Source organism: Scleropages formosus, chromosome 10 (assembly GCF_900964775.1).
Source record: "Scleropages formosus chromosome 10, fSclFor1.1, whole genome shotgun sequence".
Lineage (NCBI taxonomy): Eukaryota > Metazoa > Chordata > Actinopteri > Osteoglossiformes > Osteoglossidae > Scleropages > Scleropages formosus.
Window position 1 is genome coordinate 31,395,089 of NC_041815.1, and position 7,599 is coordinate 31,402,687.

Here is a 7,599-nt window from a genome sequence, read left to right on the forward strand (position 1 = left end):
GCGTGCCCCTCAGCAGCACTCCAGCAATGTGATGACCAGCCCAAGGCTGCCTGACGAGTCCCTCGCCTGCCGGTCGGGCCGGAGCCGCGCGGCCCGAGCCGCGCTATAAATACGAACCGATTTTCCTGGAGATCAGAGGAAGGTCAGTCTCTTCGGCAGACACGTCCTGTACGGCCGACTTCCCTCTGCAAACGAGCTAATTAATGTCACCGGCCATGGCGGGTTTCCTTTGTGTCGACATCATTCCCAGAGCGCGGACTGGCTGCGGGTATAAAAAATTCATTTAACATATTAGAGCCGTAATTAAGAAAGGGTTTATATAAAGTAACCAAAGGCACGTCGGCACTTTGGCTCGTTTTTCCGCACAGCAGCGTTGGAGCCTCTTGGGAGCAGGATCTCAGGCAGGGTTCAATTTTTCTGAGCCGCAAAGAGATGTCATCCCCCGCATATGTGGCTCTGAGTTCATACGAGATGAGTTTGTGCAGTTCGCATGACACCCGTGGCTCATCGTGGACACTTCTCGGGGCAATGGCATCTAACCCCAACACAGGTCCAGAGCAATCCCACTTCTGGCACCACGTTGATGAGCAGCACCGCAGTCCCCTCTGGACACTCCATCCTGGTATCTCCCTGTGCCTTTTCTCACAGGCTCTTGAATCATAGGTCGCTTTGCCTACACCACTCACCTCTGTGCTCCTCCTCCTTGTCTTTGCCGAGTCTCCACTCATCCCAGTGCCGATTCATTCACGCCAGAGTCTCAACCGCAGTCCAGGAACGTCAGCCTGGCACTACATCGTGTTCCAGCTGCGCTCCTAATGAACGGCGCTTGATGGAGCAACTAATGAAATTCACACCTTGATCACACCCTTTTCCACTTTCCTCATTACTTTTTGTAGGATGCTTCGTGGACGACGTCCTCCACGACTCCCATGTTTCCCCAATAAAAAGACTCTTTCTGAAGATACTAAGACATCTCCATTCCTATCTTCGCTCTACTACGAATTAGCACTCGTGTGCGGACGTTTCATGCAGCGCAGCATGTGTAGAGGAGAGTAAGAAAGTCAAGTTAAAGACTTTTCCATAGCACTTTAATAATTTTTACATCACAGTCGTGGTTATGCGGAGGTGCCCGATGCGGCGCAGATAATTGGACAGCTCTCCAAGGTGAGATCGCATCGAGAGGCCCGACACTGAGAGGCACGTAGGACTCGGAGCTGATGGCTGCTAATGAGTCCTAATTGCATTCAAATGTAGCAGTGTGTGATGCTGCCTTCGCCGTCCCGACGTCATTAAGTGGGTAAGAGGGAGAGAAGAGCAGTGTTCAGACTGGAAAAAGGAGGGATCCGTGTGCAAAACGGCAGCTGTCTCCTCCGCACGGCCTTCGGCTTTCGGGCTCCATCACACGGCCATCGCTTTCGCGCCGAGGAGCTCATAAGAAACGGAGGGGCCGAGCGAACCGGGATGGAAACTGCATTATAAAGCCATAAAGCTCACATGTGGCCCACGTTGCCTCAGACAATGAGTCCAAAACGGCCTCACTTAAATTTGTGCGTCCTGTTCTTTTAACGGTTTCAAAGTAGGCCACTCGCAAGAGCAATTAGAAAATAAATCTTCCACCGATGCAAAGAATGATGGAGCACATTTCGAGGCCGTGGGCCACAAATGGCTCCCACAGGCGCTATTATTAGCAGCAACTTTGCCGCATCCTTGAGGGTTTCGCCGAAACGCGCTTGATTAGATGGCGGCCCGCCGACTCGGGATGGGGCGGGATGGGGCAGCGCATGGGGGCGATCCCAGCGGCAGGGAGCGCGCCGCGCCCACCATAAAACAACGCTGCTCACTTGTGCGATGCAATGTGGGAATAGCGCAGCCGCCTGGTATATTACCCAATATCGCAAGAGAAGTTGCCGGTGAAACGCTGCGGAGACCCTCCGAGCGCAGAGAGGGGACGCGGATCGGCTCGTTAGGAGAGTCACCGTCAGACGCCTTCATTGATTATGCGAAGCTCGAGCGACGGCGCGTTTCATATGTTGTATATATAGAGTAAATGAATGATGGAAACCGCGCCTCGGAATGCTGCTTTCTGGAAGCGCTGACATGGGCACCGTGTGGCAGGGAGCCGTTTCTATGGAGATGGGCAGCAGAAATCAAATCGAACGCAGGTAATAAGTTGCCTTTGAGCTCAAGTTAAAGCCCGTCTCTCAGCGCCTTTCCCTCCGTAATTCTCGTCTCGCCCTCCCCCACCCACCCACCCACCCCCGTGGGAAGTGCGCCACTATTATTCTTTACTTGAAAGATTACGCAGAGCTGGCCCTGCGCGCTTGTCACACCGGATTAGCGCCGCTCCGGTCCCGCAGAGGCGAACGCAGCCGAGCGCTGGCGCTTCCTGCAGCGCAAAATTAGTCCGAGGAGCAACGGTAAGTAAGTAAATGCCACGTGCGCTTATGCGTCCCCTGACGCGGCTGCCCGGGGCGGGTGATGGGTGATGGCGTCGCGATTCAGCACCGCTTCTCGGAGGAGCCACGGGGCGGCACGGCGCCTCCTGCAGGCCGCGCTCAGCGGCACGTTCTGGAGCCCTCGAGTCGCCTGGAGCCTCGGCGCTCCGGGCACGCTGGGATCCCGGCTTGCGGCGCCGCGCCGCGGAAAGCTCCGATGACACGCGGGATTTTAAATAGCGCAGCACTGCAAATGTCGAGCGCTGTAGGGAAGGGAAATGCGCTTGCCTACATTTGTCTGAAGGCTGCGGCATTAGCATCTCGTCCATCATAAGCGAACGGGGGAGGCGACGTGTTGTTGCAGCTGTCAGGCCTCTGTCCGTCACTCTCCCCCGAGACGCTGTGATTAGGTTTCAATCATTTCCTGCTCCGTGTAGCTGTCACTTCCTGCTCCGCGCAGCGCTGACAGGCCCCTCGCCACCCCCCGTATCCAGCGGTGCGTGAGAACAGCTGTCTCTGTTCTCCAGCCTCCGTCGGCTCCTTCGCACCGCGTCCGTCTCCGTCCGCAAATTTCAATATGTGGCGCTTGACGCCGCCTCTTTGGAACCAAACTGTGTCCCGCTCGTTGTGAGAGCCTGATTAAAATTAATGCTTGGAGAGAAGCTCTCGGAATAAAACTCCGCTTTCCACCTTTTTTATTATTATTGCTCTTATTCCGCCTAAACAATATCGTGCCTGCAATGGTTTCCATAGCGGCAGTGATTTCTGTGCCCACTTGACTCGGTTTGTTCCGTGTGTGTGCGCACGTGCGTGTGCGTGTGTGTGGATGGTGCACAGGGATGCAGGCAGTACTTACAATACTTACCTCTGTCACAGATGTGTGCTGCATTATGCACCCCACCCCACCCACTTTCTCAGCTGCACCCTGCACTTCAGGTCACCGCAGTGCACGGTGCTTGGGGCTGCATACATTAGCTCACAATCCACATGGTGACGTGGTTCACCGCTGCTGAGCACCATGACCATACAAAATGGGCTTGTTGGTGCAAAGCATGCTGGGAAGACTGGGGGAAAGTGTCCATGGCTTCTAACTGTGATCGTTGCACCGGAACTCCATCAGTCTGGTGCAGTTTTACAGGTGGAGGTGTTAGAGTTACATTACAGAAGAAAGGTTAGGATTTAAGGTCAGGGTGAGGATTTGGGTTAGGGTTAGGGTTAGAGTCACGGTTCAGCACTCTAGATGGCAGTGACGGGCTGGGACACATCGTGCAGACCAGGATGTGTAGCAGGGGCTCATGGGAATCCGGAGGCTCGGTAACCCTGTCAGAGGAGACGCTGCAGCGAAGCAGGATCCCGCTCAACTTCTTCCCCCCCGCAGCCACTGTTTCAGCACTCTGGGTAATGCAGTGTCTCTGCAAGACAGTGCTGTCCAGCATTTCCCATGGGGGTCAGTCAGGGAAGTTTTGGAGGCTCCGCCGGAGGCCCGTGGGCACAGGCGGACCGCAGGCGAAACGTCTCTCCAGGCGCGGCGGAAACAACGTAAAGCCGCAAGTGTGAAGCGCAAATATTTAACGGAGATTTGCTGGGTGGGATTAAAAATAGCGTTGCAGCTTGCGGGAGGCGCGGCGCTCTGATGTGCCGTATTTAAAGGAGCCGGTGCGGGACTGACGTCAGCGCTACTGCCACCGCGCGGAAACACCCCGGCGCCGTATCCAAACAAACACGGCGAACAATAGGAGGCCAACAAACCGACGCAGCTGTATTACTGTTTGTGCTTCACGCCAAATGACAGCCTTTGTTTTCCGCGGCGTGCGCTTACAGTGGGGCCTGTCATCGCGCGCCGCCGCACAATGGGCCGCCGTCGACACCCACACGCCCCACAGGCCCCGCCCGGCCCAAATCAATTCAAATCAGTTTTGGCTGCGCTACGGAGCCGATAGGAAGAGGGGAAAATTCCGCCGGTGGCCACAAGCCGAGTTCAGTTGCCGCCGCGGATCTCCGAGGGGGCGGGGGGGGGGGGGGAGGTGCCCGGTGCAGGTCGAATCCGTGACTCTCGTTATCCTTCGCATCAAACGAGTGCGTTTTCCTTTTTTCAATCACTTGAAATGCTCACGACACGTGAGGAAAGACAGGTTGTGCTTTTCCCGGCAAAGCGCTCGGCCGCACTTGCCGGTCGCTTCTTGAGCAGAGCGGCAAAGATGTGCCCGACGGCGCCCTCCGCTGTGTCAACACACCTGCATCACACGCCACCCTCCCTCGCGCCGGGGAGACTCCTGCCGCGCAGCCAGAGAACGTGACGTCCGCCCGTGGGAGACGGCCGAGCGCTTCCGGAGCCAAGAGCCCCGAAACACGGCAGTCAGAGCGTCTGAAGAAGCGCACGCCCTTGAGCGGCCGGCATGGCGTGAAGGAGATCTGTGAAGGAGCGCGGTGAACACGGGCATCGCGGCCGAGCGCATAGATCAGGAAGAAGCCAAAGGTGTCGCGGCCCGAGTGGTCGTAGCGGCCGTCTGGACCGCCAGTCTCCATCTCCTTGGGAGCCTGAGCAGCAGCCGGACGCTGCACCATTAGTGGACAACACTGAGTAATAAGCAGGGTTCCGATGAGAAGAAGACACTGGTCACATTCTGACTTACACTCACTTACCCACAATCCACCTCTAGGTTGGGTCCCCGGAAAATACGCATCGTCATGAAAATTTAATTTCCACAGAGAAAAATGAGGATGACGGTTGTTTTGATTTTGCGTGATTTTGGTAAAGACACAGTTGCCAGTTTATTCCTGAACGCCAGAAGTGCGCCGCACACAGCTTGACGCGGCGCCGAGGGGTCGGGCCGGAGCTCTCCTCGCACCTCGTTTCCTGGCAGTGCGGCCGGCGCTACGGTCACGTGGTCCGAACTGAAGCACTTGTTTTTGGAGACAGTCATCAGTGTGGAGTGGCCCGTAATTACAGACATAATTAGCGTGTCGTTCAGATTCATACTTGGTGAAGAGTCCAAATTGAAACGGTCGCTTTGAGGAACGCCAAAAATCTCATGATGTCAAATTCCTTTTGCGCAGTCTGTGTGCCGGGATCTTGGCCCTTCCCTCCACTCGGCCCGGGGACGCATGCATCGCCATGGACACGTCACCGGCGGGGAAGGTGAGGACTGGGGGAGGGGGTGCAGAGGGTGGGTCGGCCTGAATTTCTCGCTCTGTAAACAGGTGAAGTGATTACATTCACTGCTTCGTCGTCGTCGTTCAACCGGATTTGCGGTTAAAGCACCGCGAAACGGCTCCTTGAAGCTCCTTAGACACGTATAATTACTTCAATGCGACAATTTACAGTATTATTCACCTTACTCTCAGCTCATCTGAGCTAAACCAACACGGTGCTTTGCTTTTGTACTTGACATCGGGGTGTGTGTGGCTGGGTGGGGGGCAGGAGGACGAGACCTTTCTAACAGCGAAGCTCCATTAATTGTCAGCATGATCGCATTTCTGCCCACTACTTGGATCTAAACGACTGACCTTGTTTGATATTTTGCAGTCGCTCTGCGTTCAGCACGTGCTCCCCGCTCCTCGGCTCTCCCCTCACGCGAGGGTCAAGAGCTCCTCCTAGGTGCGGGAGAGGGGATCTGCACACGCATCCGTGTGCGCGCGCGCGTGCGTGCGCGTGGCCTCCGCCGGGCTCTCCGTGCCTCTGCCCGCTCTCTGCCTGCCGACGAGCCGAAACACCTGCGCAGCCCTCTGCGCGTTCTTAGGCAGCCGCTGTCGAATTCGCCCGACCCCCCACCACCCCAGCCCCGTCCCCACCCGCAGCATTTCTCACGCTGAGCTTCACCTGGAGCAGAAAACAGGATAATCTTTTTCGTTTTGTTTTCTCTTTTTTTTTCCTGTTTACCAAAGCGGCTTCGGTTAAATACCTTGGCAATTGCTTTGAAAACAGGGCATCTTCCAGGGCTCGAACCCACAGCCCCTTCTTGTCTCAGTCCTAGAGGTCCTGAAGGTGCTGCACATGGCTCTGTACCCTGGAGGTCACATGGCTCTGTTGCGGGGGTCACGTGGCTCTCGGCGGCAACTGCGCAGTGCTCCGCAGTCAGGCTGCAGTGCATTAAGTGCGCCATCGCTGTGAGACCCGAGTTGCTCCCCCTCCATGAGCACTGATCCCAGATCAGAAGCTGCGCAGCTCCTGAGCGGCCGCCAAGCATCGAAGGCCCGCTTTGAATTATCGACCCGTTTCGGCGCTCGTCCTCGACTGACCCCCGTGACTCCGAGTGCGTCGTCACAGATTTCCTCCTCGGTTCGGGTGAGAAAGAGACACTGCGGCAGGAGCCCAACAGGAGCCCTGCCGCTCTGCCTTCGCGGAGCTCCGCCGTTCCGTTGTCCGAGCCCAAGTTGGGGGAAAGTTGTGTCGTCGCCGGGGCGGAGGGAGCGGGAGAGTGCGCCGATGTGTCGCCGGCTCTCTTGGCGTGCCGCTCTCTGATGCTGCATGAAAAAGACAATGTGAAATGGCTTTCCTCAAAATTAGTGCTCCCTCGGCACCGTCGTTGCCACGGCAACCGAGACGTCACCTTCTCAAGGAGAAGTTTTTTTCCTCCATTTTTATAACTTTCTTCAAGGGGTGTGTTTACAATAGAGGTGTGTTTTCCCCCCTTTTCCTGTTGCACTTCGCTGCAGCGTTTCCACCTAATCTACTGTGAACTTCCAAGCAAACTATACGCGTTTGCCGATTTGATATAAAATTAGAACAATCCAACGCTCACATTTGCGCATCAGCGCTCAGCCGGTGACAGCAACCTCATCCAAACTGCACGCGTGCATGCGCGCACACACACACACACACACACACATACACACACACACGCATAGAGAGAGGCACTCACACACACACACACACACACACACACACACACACACACACACACACATGCAGAACTTACTTATTAGAGTGAGTCGGTATCTCCTTGTTTCCATGGAAACTGCCACTGGAGAAGATTCAAAGCAGGGCAGCATTCCAGAAGGAGAGGCTCCGCCCTCCGCCACCCGCCGCCAACCCGGTGCCGGGATTCTGCTGACTAACCCGATGCCTCCATCAAGTCAGAGCTCTGCTCCCGTCAAGGTGTTTCTTCCATCAGGCAGGGGCCCAAACTGCCTGGCGAGCGTCAAAGCCGACGATGGAAGAGAG